Genomic DNA, 20,490 nt, shown 5'->3' with positions numbered 1-20,490 from the left:
TCCCCTAGCCTAACATTTTCCCTTGCCTTAACGTTTTCCACTAGCCTAACCTTTGACCCTGGCCTAACCTTTTCCCCCAGCCTTAACTTTCCCCCAGCCTTAACTTTCCCCCTGCCTTAACTTTCCTCCTCGCCTAACCTTTTCCCCTCAGCTAACCTTTTCCCCTCGTCTAACCTTTTCCCTTCACCTAATGTTTTCCCCTGCCCTAACCTGACCCCTAGCCTAGCCTTTATCCTAGCCTAAACTTTTCCTCTAACCTAACCTTTTCCCTTGGGCTATCTGTTTCCCCGACCTAACCTTTTCCTCTGGCCTAACCTTCACCCTGGCCTAACCTTTTCCCCTAAGCTAATGTTTTCCCCTTGCATAAACCTTTCACCTAGCCTAACAGTATTCCCTAGCCTTACCTTGCCCCTCGACTGACCTTTACCCTTAGCCTAAACTTTTCCCCTTGCCTAACATTTTCCTAACCTGACCCTTAATCTAATCTTTATCCTACCTTAACCTTTTTCCCTGGCTTAACCTTTTCCCTTGGCCTATCCTTTCCACTGAACTAACCTTTTCTGCTGGCCTAACCTTCTCCCAGGCCTAACCTTTTCCCCTCATCCAACCTTTTCCCCTACCCGAAACTTTTCCCCTAGCCTAATGTTTTCTCCTAACCTAAACTATTCTCCAAACTAACCTTTTCCCCCACCCCGACATTTTCCCCTAACCTAAAGTTTTCCCCTAGCGTAACCTTTTCCCTGGCCTAACCTTCTCCCTTGCCAAACCTTTTCACCTAGCCTAATCTTTTCCCCTGGCTTATCCTTTTTCACTGGTCTAACCTTTTCTCTTAGCCTAACCTTTTCCCTGACCTAACCTTGTTCCCTAGCCTAAGTTTTTCCCTGGGTTAACCTTTTCCCCTAGCCTAATCTTTTCCCCTAGCTTCACCCTTTTCCCTCGCCAAACCTTTTCCCCCAGTCTTAACTTTTTCCCTAGCCTGACCATTTTCCCTAGACTAATCTTTTCCCGTAGTGTAACCTTTCCCCTGTCAAATCTTTCTCCTGGCCTAACCTTTTCCTCTAGCTTAACCTTTTCCCTGGCCTAACCTTTTCCCTGACCTAACCTTGTCCCCTAGCCTAAGCTTTTCCCCGGGCTAATCTTTTCCCCTAGCCTAATCTTTTCCTGTAGCCTAACCTTACTCTTGTCAAATCTTTCCCCTGGCCTAACCTTTTCCTCTAGCTTATCCATTTCCCAGAGTCTAACCTTTTCCCTGGCCTAACCTTTTCCCCTAGTCTAAACATTTGCCCTGGCTTAATCATTTCTCCTAGCCTAAAGTTTTCCTCTAGGTTAACCTTTTCCCTTGGCCTAACCTATACTCCTGACCTAACCTTTTACCCTGGCCTAACCCTTTCCCCTATGCTAACCTTTTCCCCTAACCTAACCGTTTCTCTTAACCTAACCTTTTCCCCTGGCCTAACCTTTTCGCTGAGCCTAACTTTTTCCCTTGGCCTATCCCTTTCCCTGGCCTAAACTTTTCCCAATACCAAACCTTAACCTTTTCTCAGGGCCTAACCTTTTCCCCTCTGCTAACCTATACTCCTAGCCTAACGTTTTCCCCTATCCTAGCTCCTTCTCCTAACCTATCCTTTCCCCTTGCCTAACCTTTCCCCTTTGCCTAACCTATTCCCCTAGCCTAACCTTTTCCCTTAGCCTAATGTTTTTCCCTAACCTAACCTTCCCTTGCCTAATCTCTCCCCAGGCCTAAACTCTTCCCCTGGCTTAACCTTTTCCCCTAGCATAACTTTTTTCCCAACTTAAAATTTTCCCCTGGCCTATACTTTTCCCGTAGCCTTAACTTTTCCCCTATTTTAACCTTTTCCCCTAGCCTAACCCCCTCCCCGAGCCTAACTTTTCCCCTAATGTAACTATTTCCCATAGCCTAACCTTTTACCCTAGCCTAACCCTTTACCCTAGCCAAACCTTTTCCCAAAACCTAAACTTTAGATCTTGCCTAACCTTTTCCCATAGCCTAACCTTTTCATTAATTCATTCAATAGTATTTATTGAGCGCTTACTATGTGCAGAGCACTGTACTAAGCCCTTGGAATGTACAAGTCAGCAGCAGATAGAGACACTCCCTGCCCTTTGACGGGCTTACAGTCTAACTGGGGGAGACAGGCAGACAAGAACAATGGCAATAAATAGAGTCAAGGGGAAGAACATCTCATAAAAACAATGGCAACTAAATAGAATCAGGGTGATGTACATCTCATTAAGCAAAATAAATAGGGTGGTGAAGATATATACAGTCGAGCGGATGAGTACAGTGCTGAGGGGGTGGAATGGGAGAGGGGGAGGAGGAGAGGGAAAGGGGGGAGAAGAGGGTTTAGCTGCAGAGAGGTGAAGTGGGGATAGAGGGAGCAGAGTGAAAAATAGACTGGAGCGGGGCAAGAGAGGAGGAAGGGAGATCAGAGAGAAGGCTGACACAGTAGTCTAGCCAGGATATAACGAGAGCCTGTAGCAGTAATATAGCCATTTGGGTGGAGAGGAAAGGGCGGATCTTGGCGACATTGTAAAGGTGAGACCGGCAGGTCTCGGTAACTGATCGGATGTGTGGGGTGAACGAGAGAGCCGAGTCAAAGATGAAACCGAGGTTGCGGGCCTGAGAGGCGGGTAGGATGGTCGTAGCATCCACGGTGATAGGGAAGTCTGGGAGAGGACCGGGCTTGGGAGGGAAGATGAGGAGCTCAGTCTTGCTCATGTTGAGTTTTAGGTGGCAGGCAGACATCCAGGTGGAGACATCCTGGAGGCAGGAGGAGATGCGAGCCTGAAGGGAGGGGGAGAGGACAGGGCAGAGATGTAGATCTGCATGTCTTCCGCGTAGAGATGGTAGTCAAAGCCGTGAGAGCGAATGAGTTCACCAAGGGAGTGAGTGTAAATGGAGAACAGAAGAGGGCCAAGAAGTGACCCTTGAGGAACTCCAACAGTTAAAGGATGGGAGGGGGAGGAGGCACCTGCGAAGGAGACTGAGAATGACCGGCCAGAGAGATAAGAGGAGAACCAGGAGAAGACGGAGTCTGTGAAGCCCAGGTGAGATAAGGTGTGGAGGAGGAGGGGATGGTCGACAGTGTCAAAGGCCACTGAGAGGTCAAGGAGGATTAGAATAGAGTAGGAGCCATGGATTTGGCAAGAAGGAGGTCATGGGTGACCCTAGAGAGAGCAGTCTGGGTAGAGTGGAGGGGACGGAAGCCAGATTGGAGGGGGTCCAGAAGAGAATGGGAGTTAAGGAATTCTAAGCAGCGAGTGTAGATGACTGATTCTAGGATTTTGGAAAGGAAGGGTAGTAGGGAGATAGGGTGATAACTGGAAGGGGAAGTGGGATCGGGAGCGGGTTTTTTTAGGATGGGGGAGACGTGGGCATGTTTGAAGGCAGAGGGGAAGGAGCCATTGGAGATTGAGTGGTTAAAAATAGAAGTTAAGGAAGGGAGGAGGGCAGGGGCGATGGTTTTTATAAGGGGAGCGGGAATGGGGTCCGAGGCGCAGGTGGAGGGGGTGGCACTTGCGAGGAGGGAGGAGATCTCTTCTGAGGATACTGCAGGGAAGGATAGGAAAGTAGGGAAGAGGGTTGGTGGGGGGAGGGGAGAGGGGGAGTGGTGACTTTGGGGAGCTCAGACCTGATTGTGTTGATTTTTGTGATGAAGTAGGTGGCCAGACCATTGGGGGTGAGAGATGGGGGAGGGGGAGGAACAGGGGGCCTTTTCCTCTAGCCTAACCTTTTCCAATGACCTATCCTTTTCCCATGGCCAAACATTTCCCCTTAGCCTAATCTTTTCCCCTGGCCCTTGATTTTTCCTGGCCTAACCTTTTCTCAAGGCCTAACTTTTTCCCCTGACCTAACCTTTTCCCCTAGCCTAACCTTTTCCCCTAGTCTAATCTTGTTGATGACCTAAGCTTTTCCCTGGCCTAACCTTTTCTCCTATCTTAATCTTTTCTCCTAGTCTAAACTTTGCCCCGAGCCAAATTTTTTCCCCTAACCTAACCCTATCCCCTAGCCTAGGCTTTTCCCTGAACCTAACCTATACACCTAGCCTAACCTCCTTTTCCCCTAACCTAACCTTTACACCTAGCCTAACTTTTTCCCCAAGGCTTACCTTTCCCCATGCCTAACCTTTCCCCCTGGCCTAACCTTTTCCCCTAGCATAAGCTATTCCCTGACTTCAATTTTTTCCATGGCTTAACCATTTCCCCTGGCCTATTCCTTTCCCTAACCTCACATATGCCCTAAACTAAACTTTAGATCTTGCCTAAACTATGCCTTCCTGGCCTGGCCCCAAGGACTTGTGTTCCGGTTTTGTCCCACCTGCCTTTGCCTTGCAGGTTGGACTCCTCTCCGCCTTTGCCTTCCAGGCCGGGCCCTGAACCCTTCTCGTTCCAGGTTGGAGCCCCCCACCTGTTCCTTCCAGGTAGGACTCACCCCGCCTTTGCCTTCCCCACATGGGCCTGAAGACTTCTCGTTCCAGGTTCCCCTCTGCCCCATGTCCTTTGCCATCCCAGCCTGGCCACAAAGCCTTCTCATTCCAGGTTTGGCCCCCCAGGCTTTGCCTTCCAGGCCTGGCCCCGACGCCTTCTTGTTCCAGATTTGGTCCCCCTGCCTTTGCTTTCCCGACGTGGGCCTGAAGCCCTCTCCTTCCAGGTTCCCCCCTCCCCACCCCCCACCCCGCACGTCCTTTGCCATCCCGGCCTGGCTCCAAACACTTCTGGTTCCATTTTGGGACCCCCAGCCTTTGCCTTCCAGATTTTGCCCCCCAGCCTTTGCCTTGCAGGCTTGGCCCCAAACCCTTTTGGTTCCAGTTTGGGTCACCCAACCTCACCTTTCAGGTTTTGCCTGAACCTTTTCGTTTTATTTTGGGACCCCCTGCTTTTGCCTTCCTGGCCTGGCCCTGAACCCTTCTCATTCCATTTTGGGGCCTACAGCCTTTGACTTCCAAATTTGCCCCCCGTCCCTTTGCGTTATAGGCCTGACCCTGAACACTTTTCTTCTCAGTTTTGCCCCCCACCCCCACCCTCCCACCCCCCAGCCTTTGCCTTGCAGGTTTGGCCCCAAAATTCCTTCATTCTAGTTTTGCCCACGCAGCTTTTGCCGTGCAGGTTTCATCCCAAATCCTTTTTGTTCCAGTTTTGCCCTCCCAGCCTTTGCCTTGCAGGTTAGGCCCAAAGACTTTTCGGTCCATGATGGGACCCCTAGCCTTTTCCTTGCACAGTTGTCCCCAAAACTCTTTTTGTTGCAGTTTGGGTCCCCCAGCCTTTATATTGCACGTTTGGCCCCAAGCCCTTCTGGTTTCAGTTTGGGCTCCCCAGCGTTTGCCTTGCAGGTTTGGCCCTGAACCCTTCTCGTTCTATTTTAGGAGCCCCTGCTTTTGCCTTCCAGGCCTGGCCCTGAACCCTTATCATTCCATTTGGGCACACAAACCTTTACATTGCAGGCCTTTTAATTCCATTTTGGCACCCCTCCAGCGTTGGCCTGGAAGGTTGGTCCCCAAACCCTTTTCATTTCAGTTTAGGCCCAACAACCTCTGCCCTGCAGGTTTGTCCCCCCAACCTTTGCCTTGCAGCTTTGGTCCCGAACCTTTTTGGTTCCAGTTTGGGACCCAGAGCCTTTGCCTTGCATGTTTGACACCGAACCCTTTTGGTTCCCGTTTGGGCCCTGCAGCCTTTGCCTCACAGTTTTGTATCCCCAGTCTTTGCTATGCAGGTTTGGCCCTGCCCACTTTTGTTTCCAGTTTAGGTCCTGCAGCCTTTGCCTTGCAGGTTTGGCCCTGAATCCTTTTGGTTCCAGTTTGGGCCCTGTGGAGTTTGCCTTGCAGGTTTGACCGTGAACCTTTTTCACTGAGGTTTGGGCTTGCAGCCTTTGCCTTGAAGGTTTGGTCCTAACTCTTTTTGTTCCATTTTGGCTCCCCCAGAGTTTGCTTTTCAGGTTTGTCCCCCCGACCCCCAGCCATTGCCTTGCAAATTTGGCTCGGAATCCTTTTGGTTTCAGTTTGGGCCCCTCAGCCTTTGCCTTGCAGGTTTGGACCCGAACCCTTCTCGTTCAAGTTTGGGGCAATCAGCCTAGGCCTTGAAGGTTTGGTCCTGAACTGTTTTTGTTCCAGTTTGGGCCCCACAGACTTTGCCTTGCTGGTTTGACCCCCCAGTCCTTTTTGTTCCATTTTGGTCCCTCCAGAGATTCCCTTGCCGATTTGGCCCTGAAGCCTTTTCGTTAAAGTTTGGGCCTAGCAGCCTTTACCTTGCAGGTTTGGCCCTGAACCCTTGTGATACCAGTTTGGCTGTCCCAGAGTTTGTCTTGCAGGTCTGTCCCCTAACCCTTTTCTTTCCAGTTTGTGCCCCGCAGCCTTTGCCTTGCAGGTTGGCTTCCGAACCATTTTCGTTCCAGTTTGGGCCCCGCAGCATTTATCTTGCAGGTTTGGCGAAGAACTCTTTTGGTTCCAGTTTGGATCCCTCAGCCTTTGCCTTGCAGGGTTCACCCCGCCACACTCCCCAGCCTTTGCTTTGCCAGTTTGGCCCCAAACTCTTTTCATTCCAGTGAAGGCCCCACAGCCTTTGCTATTACAGGTTTGGCCCCGAACCCTTTGGTTCCATTTGAAGCCCCGCAGCCTTTGCTTTGCAGGTTTGGCCCTGAACTCTTTTGGTTCCAGTTTAGGCCAATCAGCTTTTGCCTTCCAGATTTAGCCCTGTACCCTTTGTTTGTTTCCTCTAACCTATTCTTTCCCCTAGCCTAAGCTTTTCCCCTTGCCTTACCTTTTCCCTACGCCTAAACATTTCCCCTGGCCTAACCTATTCCTCTAGGCTAACCTCTTCCCCTGGCCTAACCTCTTCCCCTTACCTCACCTAATCAGATTGACCCATGTGGAGCTCACATTCTTAATCCCCATTTTACAAATGAAGTAAGTGAAACACAGAGAAGTTAAGTGACTTGTCCAAGGTCTCACAGCAGACAAGGAGTGGAGCCAGAATCAGAACCCACGTTCTCGTTCTCCCAAGCCCGTGCTCTTGCTACTAGGCCATGTTGTCGTGGGCAGGGAATGTGTCTGTCCTACTGAACTCTCCCAAGAGCTTAGTGCAGTGCTCTGCTCACATTAAGCACTCCATCAATCCGATTGATTGATAAAGGTGCAGAACAGCATGCTTGGATAGAATTTAATTTCTACTCTAATACCTGCTTCCTGTCCTCCCAGCCCAAACTCCTGATGACTTCAGCTCAAGCAGGAGTCTGCACAACTCTGTTTCTCAGGGAGAAATAGGGTAGAGATACTGATAGATACCCCAACCTCCTGACATTCAATCCCACAAGCTTCTGCATTGAGCCCAGACAGGTCCCTTTTCTAGAGACTGAGGCTGTGCAGTGATGCTGCGATCAGGATTATAGTTCCAGGGAGGCTTGCCCTGTCTTTAGAATGTAGAAGCCTGGGTCTTCCTTCACGTTCCAGGCCTGGCCACCACCGCTTCTCATTCTGGTTCTCATCCTAACAGAAGAGGAAAGGGGGGGGTGGGGGGAGGGGAAGCGGATCAGAGCCAAAGGGGGAGCTCAGTCTGGGAAAGCTTCTTGGAGGAAGTGAGCTCTCAGTAGGGCTCTGATGAGGGGATGAGAGTTAGTTTGGCGGACGTGAGGAGGGAGGGCATTCTAGGACAGTGGTAGGACGTGGGCCAGGGGTCGTCGGCGGGATAAGTGTGAACGGGTGACAGTGAAGAGGTGAGCGGGAGAGGAGTGGAGTGTACAGGGTGGGCAGTAGAAAGACAGAAGGGAGGTTGAAGTAGGACCGGACAAGGTGATGGAGAGCCTTGAAGCCAAGCGTGAGGAGTTTTTCTTTCGTGCCAAGGTTGATAGGCAACCACTGGAGGTTTTTGAGGAGGGGAGTGGCTTGCCCCAAGCGTTTCTGTAAGAAGATGATCCGGGCAGCAGAATGAAGAATAGACAGGAGTGGGGTGAGACAGGAGGAAGGGAGACCCGAGGTGTGGCTGACACAGTAATCCAGTCGGGATGTTATGAGAGCTTCTACCAGCACGATGTAAGGTTAGGACTAAAGTTAGGGTTAAGGTAGTGATTGCGTTTGGGGCTAGTGTTAAGGCTAAGGCTAGGGCTAAGGCTGCAGTTAATGTTAGCACTATGCCTAGAGTTAGGATTAAAATGATTTTAAATTCAAAATCTCGGGTTAAGGTAACGGCTAGGGTTAAGGTTAGGGTTAAGCACCAGTGTTAAGACTAGGCTTCAGAGTTAGGGTTAGGGCTAGAGTAAAGGTTAGGGCTTGGTTAGAGTTGGGTTTAAGTTTGGAGCTAAGGTTAGGGGTAAGACTAAGGTTGAGGCTATGGTTAGGGTTTGGGATGAGCTGTAGGGTTAGGTTTAGGATTCGATTGGGCGTTTGGATCATGATAAGGAATGGGGTTAGGTTTAGGATTCCTGACCTAAGAAGCTTCCCTTCCCTAAAGTTCTACTACACAAGACCTTGGCCTACCAACTCCTGCCTGGATTGAAGCAGTGTGCAGCTGCTGAGTAGCTGTACACGGCAGGGCAACGATCGGTGCTGAGATCCTCTGTTACTTTAATGTTGAATACTGGAACGGCACATTTGCAAAATGTCTACTTGACCTCCTAATGGCATATGGTGCCGAACGGGTTTCAACGCTAATGACTTTATAAGGACAGAGAAAAACACACATTCTATCAACTTTCGTATTTAATCGGCCCATTTAGCTGGATGAAAGAACAGTGGCAGACGCAGCACACTAAACTCTGAATGGGATGCCTTGTGCAATGCAAGGATCAGTGTAGGTATCTTCTCACCCTGAAAAACACTGAAAATAATAAACGCATCTCACAGAACTCGTTATGGACGGCAAATTGCAGGGCAAGGAGCGGTATAGACCTCTTCTGTTTCTGCGTTGTATTTTTCATCTCTCTGAACACTTGAAATTTCATTTCTTGCCAGAGGGGTATCAACCCAAGTGACTTTTCACAGCATAGGAAAACCGCCCATTCACTCAACTCATTCACTCGTAATTACCAGGAGAGTAGTAAGGTGAGTCGTGTGGAGGACTAGCATTCTCCAGGGCTGTAGACCGCAGACCGAAGATCAGTGAGGATATCTGCTATTGCCGTACTAAGTTTCTAGATGAAACTGATCGTTTGAAATTTTAATTTGCTTTCACAGTGCTTTCCGTGGCATAGGGATTTCAGCGCAAGAGGTTTGGTAGGACTGAGAGACCAATGGAATCAAACCAATTAGTCTTCAGGCAACTTGGACTAGCTTGCAATAGGACAGAAACATGATCCACGCAGAAATAGAGAATCACAAGGGGCTGCCTATTGCAGGGGAAGGATCGGGGAAGAGACATCTTCTCTCTCAGTTCCTTCTGTTTTCCATAGAACTAGAAGTGTTAAGCTTTCATGAAGCACCCATTCAGGATTTCTCCCCAGAGGGGTTTCAATGCAAGGAGCTTTTACAGAACGGAGAGAAGGTACAATGGCTGATGGCGTTCACTCTATCTTAGAAGGCTAGGCGAAAATGACTCGTGGAGAAGCCTAACGTCCTGTTGAGCAAGGATCAGAGTAGATATCCTCTGTCATCTCGGTAGTGCACTACCTGGAAATGAACATTTGAATGACCAAAAAAAGTCCAAGTAGCATTTCGTGCCACATGAGGTTTCAATGCGAGTGGCTTTGACTGGATGGCGAGAGCATACATTCTGTCAGTTTTCTTATGTCAACGTTGAGATCTACAAGAAAAATGATGCGCACATCTCACAGAACTCGCTATAGATTGCAAACTGCAGTGCCAAGATGGGAATAGGTACCGTCTGTCTCCTGCGTTAGATTTTTCACCTCTCATAAGGAGTTGAAATTTCAGGAAGTTCCCTTTCCGCATTTCTTGCCAGAAGACTGTCAACCTAAGTTGACTTTTCACAAAATAGGAAAACCGCCTATTCGCTCAACTCATTCACCCTTAATTATCAGGAGAGAAGCAAAATGATTCATGTGGAGGGCTAGCATTCTGATGGGTTTGTACGCTGCAGACCGAGGATCAGTGAGGATATCTTCTAGTGTCGTACTACGAATATAGGCGAACCTGAACATTTGAAATTTCAATTTCCTTTCATGTAAGCTTTCCGTGTCATGCCGATTTCAGCGCAAGTGGTTTGGTAGGATTCAGAGACCAACGGAATCAATCCAATGTCTTAATGCAACTTGGCAGACCAAGCAATATGAAAGAAAAGTGATCGATGTAGAAATCGAGACACTTAAGAGGCTGCCTACTGCAGAGGAAGGATCGGGGAAGCGACTTTTTCTCTGCCACCTCTTACCATTTTCCATGGAACTTGAAGAATTGAAACTTCATGAAACTCCCATCTAGTATTTCCTCCCTGAAGGGTTTCAAAGCAAGAAGTTTTAAAAGAATGGAGTAAAGGCACAATCGCTGATCACATTCACTCTATCTTAGAAGGCTAGCAGAAAAATGACTCCTGGAGTAGCCCAACTTCGTTCTGAGCAAGGATCAGAGTAGATAGCATCTATAATCTCATCGATGTACTAGCTGGAAATGAATATTTGAACATCCAAGAAGAGTTCCAATAACATTTTGTACCACACGGGGTTTCAATGCTAATGGCTTTGATTGGGACGGTGAGAACTCACATTCAGTCAATTTTCTTATTTGACTGGTCTGCTTTGTCGTCTAGAAGACAAATGATACACACATCTTACAGAACTCGTCCCGGGTTGCAGACTGCAGTGGAAAGATCCGTGTGGGCATATTTTCCCTCCGTATTCACTATTCTGCATGGACTTGAAAAGTTTCTGCATTTACCGTTTTACGGGGAAATAACTCTGAAATTAGAAGAAGGGTCTATAAAACATTTTGTGCCAGTGAAGATTCACAGCAGGTGGATCTGAAGGGACTGGAGAAAATGCACATTCAAGCGTCAAATTCACTTTGGGTTAACAGGCTAGAAGAACAATGAGTCAAGCAGAGGACTTAGACTCTTGAAGTGTTGTTTGGATCGTGCTGAGATCCTCTCTTAAACTGTAATCCGATATAGACCTGAATATTTGCCTAATGTTGAGTTTATTTGGCATTTGGTGCCAAACGGGTTTCAGTGTTAGTGAAAATATTAGCCTGGAGAGAAACACATATTCAATCAACTTTTCCTTAATTAAATAAGAACTTTTTTGGCTGGATGATAGAACAATGGCAGATGCAGAACACTAACCTCCGAATGGGTTGCATACTGTAGCGGCAGGATCGGTGTAGGTATCGTCTGTTTCTGCGTTCTATTTTACATATCTCTGAAGATTTGAAATTTCATGAAGTTCCCTTCAAGCATTTCTTACGAGAACAGAATAGGGAAACTGCCCGTTCACTCAACTCATTCTTTTTTACTTAGCGGGTGAGAAGTAAAAATGACTCGTGCAGAAGGCTTATCCTTCTGGTGGGCTGTACACTGCAGCCCGAGGATCAGTGTGGATATCTTCTATTATAGATGAGACTGAGCATTTGATATTTCAATTTGCGTTTCTGTGGCTTTTCGTTCCACACTGGCGTCACCGCCAGTGTTTGGTTCAGATTGAGAAAGCAATGGAATCAATCCAATGTCTTCAGTTCACCTTGGCATACCTAGTCGTATGAAAGAAAAATGATGCACGCAGAAATAGAGATTCTTATGGGGCTGCCTCCTGCAGGTGAAGGATCGGGGAAGACATCTTTTCTATCCCCAGAACTTGAAGAGTTGAAATTTCATGAAGCGCCCATTTAGTATTTCGTCCCAGAGGGGTTTCAACGCAAGAGTCTTTTACAGAATGGTGAAAATGAACAATTGCTCATGGCGTTCTCTCTACGTTATTAGAAGAAAAATGACTTACGGAGATGCCTAACTTCGCGTTGAGCAACTCTCAGAGTAGATATCATCTGTGATCTCATTGGTGCACTACCTGGAAATGAACATTTGAACGTCTAAGGAAAGTTCAGATAGCATTTCGTGCCACACGGGGTTTCAGTGAAAGTGCCTTTGACGGGATGGCGAGGACACACATACAGTCTGTTTCTAATGTAAATGGGCTTCCTTGCGATCTACACGAAAAGTGATACACACATCTTCCAGAACTCGTTCTGGATTGCAAACTGCAGGGCCCAGATCGGTATAGGTATCTTCTGTTTCTGCGGTACATTTTTCGCCTCTCTTGAAGAGTTGAAATTTCATGAAGTTCCCCTTAGCATAACTTGTCAGAAGGGGGTCAACCTTAGTGAGTTTTCACAGAATAAGAAAACCGCCCATTCACTCAACCCATTCACTCTTAATGAGCAGGAGAGCAGTAAAATGATTCATTTGGAGGCTTAACATTCTGATGACTGAGAATCAGTGAGGATATCTTCTATTGCCATAAGACGGTTAAACATGAAACTGAACTTTTGAAATTTCATTTTGCTTCCATTTAGTGCCATCCTGATTTCAGCACAAGTGGTTTGGTAGGACTGAGAGACCAATGGAGTCAATCCAATATCTTAATACAACTTGGCAAACCTAGGAATATGAAAGAAAAAGGATCCACGCAGAAGTAGAGAGTCTTATGCAGCTGCCTACTGTAGGGGAAAGGATTGGGGTAGGCATCTTTTCCACCTCTTCTTACCATTTTCTATGGAACCTGAAGAATTTCAATTTCATATAGTATTTCAACCCCGAGGGGTTTCAATGTAACAGCTGTTGACAGAATGGAGAAAAGGCACAAATCGCTCCTCACACCTATTCTTATCTTAGAAGGCTGGAAGAAAAATGACTCATGGAGAAGGCCAGCTCTCTGTTGAGCAAGGATCAGAGTTGATATTATCTGGGAGCTCAATGCTGGACCACGTGGAAATGAATATTTGAGCGTCCAAGAAGAGTTCAGCTAACATTTCTTGCCATACGGGATTTGACTGGCGGGAACACACAGTCAATTTTCTTCTGTAACTGGTCTATTTTGCAATCCCGATGAAAAATGCTACACGCATCTTACAGAACTCATCATGGGTTGCAAACTGCAGTGCAAAGATAGGCATCGGTATCTTCTGTTTCTGCGTCATATTTTTCATCTCTCTGAACAGTTGAAATATCATGAAGTTCCCCCTTAGCCTTTCTTGCCAGAGTGGGTGTCAACCTAGATGACTGTCAGAGCATAGGAAAACCCACCCATTCAGTCAACTCATTCTCACTGATTTTGCAGGAGAGAAGCCAAAATGATTCATATCGATAAGACGCAAATGATTCCTTTTCATTCATATTATGAATGGAACGTTCATATTGTTCCCATTCTGATGAGCTGTACACTGCACACTGAGGACAGGTGAGGATATCATCTATTGCCCGACTACGGTTATAGATGAAACTGAACCTTTGAAATTTCAATTTACTGTCATTCAGCTTTATGTGCCATACTGGTTTCAGCGCAAGGGGTTTGGTAGGATCGGAATCAATGCAATGCCGTAATGCAACTTGGCATAGCTAGCAATGTGAAAGAAAAACGATCCACGCAGAAGTAGAGATTCTTAAGAGGCTGCCTACTGCAAGTCGACGGATTGGGATAAACATCTTCTCTCTCAGGTAATACTATATTCTGTGACACTGAAGAGTTGAAATTTCTTTAGGCACCCATTTACTATTTCATCCCAGAGGGGCAACAGCACACGAGTCTCTCTCAGAAGAGAGAAAAGGCTCCTCACATTTACCGTGACCTAGAAAGCTAGAAGGCTAAAATAACTCATATACAAAAGCCCAACTTCCTGATGGCATGAACACTGCCGGGTAATTGGTGCACGACATGGAAATGAACATTTGAGCGTTCAAGAAGAGTTCAGATAACGTTTCGTGCCATACGGGTTTCAAGGCAGGTGGTTTGTTCAGATTGAGAGAGACCAGCAGAGTACCTAGCAATGTGAAAGAAAAATGATCTACGCCGAAAGCCAGGTTCTTCAGGATTCTCCCGAGGCATCTTCTCTATGAGTTCTTTACTATCTTACATGTAAATTGAAGAGTTGAAATTTCATGAAACGCCCATTTAGTATTTCTTCCCAGAGGGGTTATACCGTAAGAGCCTTGGTCAAAATGGAGAAAACGCACAATCGCTCCTCACATTCACTCTATCTTAGAAGGCGAAAACAGAAAAATGACTCACGGTGAAGCCTAACTGCCTGATGAGCTGAACACTGCAGTGTGAGGTTCAGCATGGATATCATCTGTTACCTCATTGGTGTGCTACTTCGCAAAAAGTGTTTGAATGCCCAAAGAGTGTTCCGATAACATTTCATTCCAAACAGGGCTTCCATCCAAGTGCTTTTTGACAGGACAGCAAGAAACACATGTTCAGTCCACTTTCTTATCTAACTGGTCCAGTTTGTGGGCTAGAAGAAAACTGATACACGCATCAGGCAGCATTCGAGATGGGTTGCCGCGGCAGAGCCAGGGTCAGCGTAGGCGCCTGCTCTCTCGGTATTTACTATTTTGCATGAACCTGAAGAGTTGGTATTTCTGGAAGCTCCCTATATAAGGATGGTGTCATGGCAGAGGGGTTTCCAACGCTAGCCACTTTTCCAGAAGGGTGAGAGCGCACAGTCATTCTTCCCTGCCCCATGTCTATTCGCCTTCTAGAAGAAATAGGAGAAAAGAATGATACCAGGGCTCAGAATGGGCATTGCCTGTTTCTGCACTGCCGTTTTGACGGAGCCCAATACTTTGAAATTAGAATAAGAGTCTGCATAACATCTGGTGCCAGTTGACTTTCAACGTTAGTAGACCTTTAGAGAATGGAGAAAATGCACATTCAAATATCACATTCACTTTTCGTTAACAGGCTAGATGAACAATGAGTCATAGAGACGACTGGAGTCCTGACCGGCTCTATGCTGCAGGGCAAGGATCGGAGTTACTTTCCTGTCTTTTAAGGATCTTCTCTTACTTTACTTCTGTATATGGAACTGAACAATTGCAAAATGTCTAGTTGAGTTCATATGTATGGCATTTGGTGCCAAACAGGTTTCAACGTTAGTGACTTTTTATCAGGATGGAGAGAAAGAAACATCCCATCAACTTTTGTATTTAACCGGTCCATTTAGTTGGATGAAAGAAAAATTGCAGACGCAGAGCATTAAACTGTGAATGGGATGCATTGTGCAAGGCAAGGATCTGTGTAGCTATCTTCTGTTTCTGCGTTATATTTTACATCTCTTTGAAGGGTTGAAATTTCATGAAGTTCTCCTTTCAGATTTCTTTACAGAAGGGTGTCAACCCAAGTTACCCAGAGTAGAGAAAGCGCCCATTCACCCTCAGCAAATTCACTCTTTCCTAGCAAGTGAGAAATAGAATGATTCCTGCAGAGGACAAGCCTTCTGACAACGAGTCAAGCAGAGGACTAGACTCCGGAATTGTTGTAAGCTACAGTGCAAAGATCGCACTGAGATCCTCTCTTAACTTGTAAACCGATATGGACCTGAATATTTGCCAAATGTTGAGTTTATTTGGCATTTGGTGCCAAACGGGTTTCAACGCAAGTGGAAGTATTAGCGCGGAGAGAAAAACACATTCAATCAACTTCCTTATTGAATTGACTTCTTTGGCTGCATTATGGCAGCTGCAGAACACTAACCTCCGAATGGGTTGCATACCGCAGTGGCAGGATCGGTGAAGGTATCATCCAATTCTGCGTACTATATTACATGTCTCTAAACTTTTGAAACTTTTGAACTTGTCTACACTATAGGCCGAGGAGCAGTGTGGATTATCTCTAATTCCATATTACTGTTATAGATGACACGGAAACAATTAATATTTCCGTGCCATACTGGTTTCAGCCCAAGTGAAATTACATAGGATTGAGAGAACAAGGGAATCAATCCAATGTCCTAATGCAACTAGGCAATACCAAGCAATATGAAAGACAAATGATCGACGCAGAAAGAGAGATCCTTAAGGGGCTGCTGACTGCAGGGGAAGGATAGGGGAAGGCATCTTCTCTATCAGTTCTTACTGTTTTCCATGGAATTTGAAGAGTTGAAATTTCATGAAGCACCCATCTAGTATTTCGTCCCAGAGGGGATTCACCGCAAGACCCTTATACAAAATGGAGAAAAGGTCCAGTTGCCTATCACATTCCCTTTATCTTAGATAAAACCAACTTATGGAGAAGCCCAACTGCCTGTTGAGCAACCATCAGAGTAGATATCATCTGAAATCTCATTGGTGCTCTACCTGGAAATGAACATTTGAATGTCCAAGAAGAGTCCAGATAACATTTCGTGCCACCTGGGGTTTCATTGCAAGTGACTTTGATTGGACGGCGAGAAACCACAATCAGTCAATTTTCTTATTTTTCTGGTCTACTCTGCGGTCTAGTAGAATGATTATAAGTGCATCTTAGAGAACACGTCCTGGGTTGTAATCTGCAGTGCAAAGTAGGCATCTTCTCCCTCCACAATTATATGATTTTGCCTGGATTTGTATATAGTTGGTCTTTCTGGGGGTATTTTTTCTCAGAGGGGTTTCGACACAAACATCCGAATGAGCAGCAAACTACAGTGCAATATATGTAGGCCTCTTGTGTGAACGGGCAGTTTCCCTATTCTGTTGTGGCGAGCAATGCAAAAAGGGAGCTTCATGAAATTTCCAAAGTTCAGAGACATGTAATATAGTACGCAGAATCAGATGATACCTTCACCGATCCTGCCACTGCGGTATGCAATCCATTCAGAGGTTAGTGTTCTGCATCTGCCATAATCCAGGCAAAGAGGGCAATTAAATAAGGAAGGTGATTGAATGTGTTTTTCTCTCCGCGCTAATACTTTCACTTGCGCTGAAACCCATTTGGCACCAAATGCCAAATAAACTCAACATTTGGCAAATATTCAGGTCCAAAACGGTTTACAAGTTAAGAGAGGATCTCAGTACAATCCTTGTACTGTAGCTTACAAAAATTCCAGAAGTAAGGTCCTCTGCTTGACTCGTTGTTTTTCTAACCTGTTAACCCAAAGTGAATTTGACGCTTCAATGTGCGTTTTCTCCAGTCCCTTCAGATCCACCTACTGTGAATTCTCACTGGCACCAATTGGTATATGGAGCCTTCTTCTAAATTCATAGTTACTTCCACATAAAACGGTAAATGCAGAAACATTTCCATTCCTTGCAGAATAGTAAATACAGAAAGAAAAGATGTTCACACGGATGTTTCTACTGCAGTCTGCAACCCAGGACGACTTCTGTAAGATGCGTGTATCATTTGTCAGTTAGACGGCAAAGCATACCAGTCAAATAAGAAAATCGACTGAATGTGAGTTCTCACCGTCCAATCAAAGCATTGAAAGCCCGTGTGGCACGAAATGTTATCGGAACTCTTCTTGGATGTTGAAATATTCATTTCCAGCTAGTACATCAATGAGATCACAGATGCTATCTACTCTGATCCTTGCTCAGAATGAAGTTGGGCTTCTCCAGGAGTCATTTTTCTGCTAGACTTCAAAGATAGAGTGAACGCAATCAGCGATTGTGCCTTTACTCCATTCTCTTAAAGCCTCTTGCTTGGAAACTCCTCGGGGATGATGGGAGCTTCAAGAAGTTTCAATTCTTCAAATTCCATGGAAAATGGTTAAGAGGTGGCAGGAAAGATGTCTCTTTCCCAATCCTTCCCCTGCAGTAAGCAGCCTCTGAAAAGTCTCGATTTCTACATCGATCATTCTAAATCTCACCCTAAATTTCAGCTTTGCCCCAGGCTTAGCCCTAACCTAAACACTAACGTTAAACCTAGCCTTAAGCATAACCCTAATCGAACCTGAGTCTAAACTTTAACTCTATGCCTAAACCTTACCCCAACTCTGACACACAACATTACTCATAACCTAACCCTAATTAATTCCTCTAAACCCTAACCCAAATTCCCACTATTCCTAGCTTTAACCCTCCTGCTAGCCCTAACCCTAATTCTAACTTTCACCATAGCCAAACCCCGATCCCGAAGCTCTAACACTAACCGCGCTCCAAAGCCTAGCCCAAGCCCTAACCCTAAGTCTCACATTCACCATAACCTTGGGCTTAGTTGAAACCCCAACCCAAACACTAGCCTTGGGCCTAGCCCAGGTTTTAACCTAAATCCTCTCCCTAACCCTAAATTTCACCTTAAGCCTCAACCTAACCCTAAACCTAATGGTATCCTTAGTGCTAACCCTAATCCAAACCTTAATTTTAAGCCTTATCTATTGCCCTAGGCCTAACACTAGCCAAAACCTGAAACTGAACTCTAACCCTGTCTACCACAAACCTTTACCCTCCCCATAGCCTTGACCTTAACCATATACCTAACACTTACTTATCCCTAGCCCCAACACTAAACCTAACTTTAGCCTTAACCCTAATGCTAACCTTAACCCTAACTCTAACAACTAACTTTAACCTATCCCTCACCCCGGTCATAACCCTGAATATAACACTCACAGAGCCTTAACCATAAACGTAGCCATATCCTAATCCTAAAATTAATCCTAAACCCCATCATAACCCTAAGATTTATCTAAGTACTCTCCCTAAACCAAATCCTAACGCTACCCCTAGGTAACCCTTAACACAAAACTAGCCCTAAGACTGAAGGAAACACAAAACTGACCCTTAGGCTCACCGTAGCCATAAACATAAACCTAACTTCAACCCTAGCCTTAGCTTTAGCCTTAACCCTAATCCTAACCCTGAAACTAACATTGATCTTAGACTTAACCCCAGCACAAAACCCAGTTCAGGTTAGGACCTGAATACGAACCATAAACCTAACTCTATTCAGAGATGGATCCCTAATCCTAACCCTAACCTTAGCCTATGACTAAACTTTAAGCCTAACCCCAACCGGATCTTAACGATTGTTTTAGGCCTAGCCCTAACCCAAAGCTTAATTTTAAAAATAACACCAACCTTAACTCAAAGCTTAACTATAAATTTATCCCTAAACTTAAGCCCAGGCCAAGCCTTAAACCTTGCCTTAACCCGTACTTTTTCCTTCACCCTTATGGGAGCCTATCGCTAGCGCCAATCCTAAACTTCACCCTAAACCAACCCTAACCCTAGTCTTGGCCAAAGCTCTATCTTAACCTTAACTTTGGTCGTAGGCGGAGCCCTAGCCCTAATCCTAACCAAACTCTAACCCCTACCCTAACACGAACCCCAATCCCAGGCTGCTGTGAGGCTTGGTCATTAGAAGGACATATTTCGGTATCTGGAGTCTGGGGACAGGTCAAGAACATGACCTGGTCCATGTATCCTGACACTGTTAGAAGGAGATGTCTGAAAGATCCTAGAAGTCGGGTGGATTTCTCTGCTCGGAATGGACCCCGTTCCTAGGGTATAGGCTCGGGTCTTTGACCTCGGGAAAAGACCAGACTTAGAGGGAGCAGGGTGTTTGCGGCTGGAGACAGCCCCGCTGATACCACCTGCAACCAGAACTGATATCCTCCAAGACCCAAGTCCCCCAGCGGCTTTTGCTATTGTGATCGGACTGTTGAAAGCCTTGTTGCCCCAGAGGATAGTGTGGGTGGCAGACTCTCCATTCACTTCACCAGTGTGACCAGTACAGACACCCAAACCAGACGGTTGTATGCTCCTGTCCCTTCAATGGCGGAGGGAGACCTTCAGTCTTTCCCCAAATCGATGACAGCCAGCGATGTGAAAGACATGTTCTTCAAGGTCTCTCGCTAGGATCAGGAATTAGGACAGGTTGGTCTTTATCAGGGAGAGGTGACAAAGCTTGTTTATGCACTTGCTCCAGGGATTCAAGCACACGGATTGATGCACTAAGCACTGGTTCAAGAGAAGGATCGGGCCAACCTGCCAGCTGACGCTACCATCCTCCAGTACATAGATGCTAGCTTGACTGGAAGACATGACCAGAAACTCGAGACAACAGCCCTTAAAGAAATCATCAAACACTTGAAGAGCTTAGACATAGCCTCCCCCTTCCTCACCTCCCTCCCCCTCTGCTCCCCCCACCAGGAAGCTCCAAGTACCGGCCCAACAAGCCATCTTCCTGGGAATATCATGGGAAAGGGGCTGATAAACAGTAGCAGAGGGCGATATGACCAATCTAGGATCTGTACAAAACCCATTCTTAAAGGACAACCTCAAGCCAGTATGTTGGGATTTGGGGGGGTGCTCCCTGATCCGGGATTCAGGATTTGGACATCGTCTTGGTTCTCCTTACACAGGAAAGGTGACCAGTGGGAGTGGACTGAGATGCACGAGGCAGCCCTGTCGGAGATCGTCCAAGCCGTGCAGCAATACTGAGCCCTCAGGCCCCGCGGTAGGGAAAGACGAATTATCTTGCACTTCGAGTTGGAGCCGCCAGGTGGCAGGGGAAGCCTGGGTCAATCCAAATCCGGATCATGATCAGATCGCCGGGATGGAAGGGAGCCCAAGAGTGCTTACTCCCCTTCAGAGAAGACCATCCCTCCGAAGTGAGAACCCTTG

Source organism: Ornithorhynchus anatinus, chromosome 7 (genome assembly GCF_004115215.2).
Source record: "Ornithorhynchus anatinus isolate Pmale09 chromosome 7, mOrnAna1.pri.v4, whole genome shotgun sequence".
NCBI classification, from domain to species: domain Eukaryota; kingdom Metazoa; phylum Chordata; class Mammalia; order Monotremata; family Ornithorhynchidae; genus Ornithorhynchus; species Ornithorhynchus anatinus.
The sequence above is the reverse complement of the archived record's forward strand: the minus strand, read 5'-3'. Positions refer to the sequence as shown.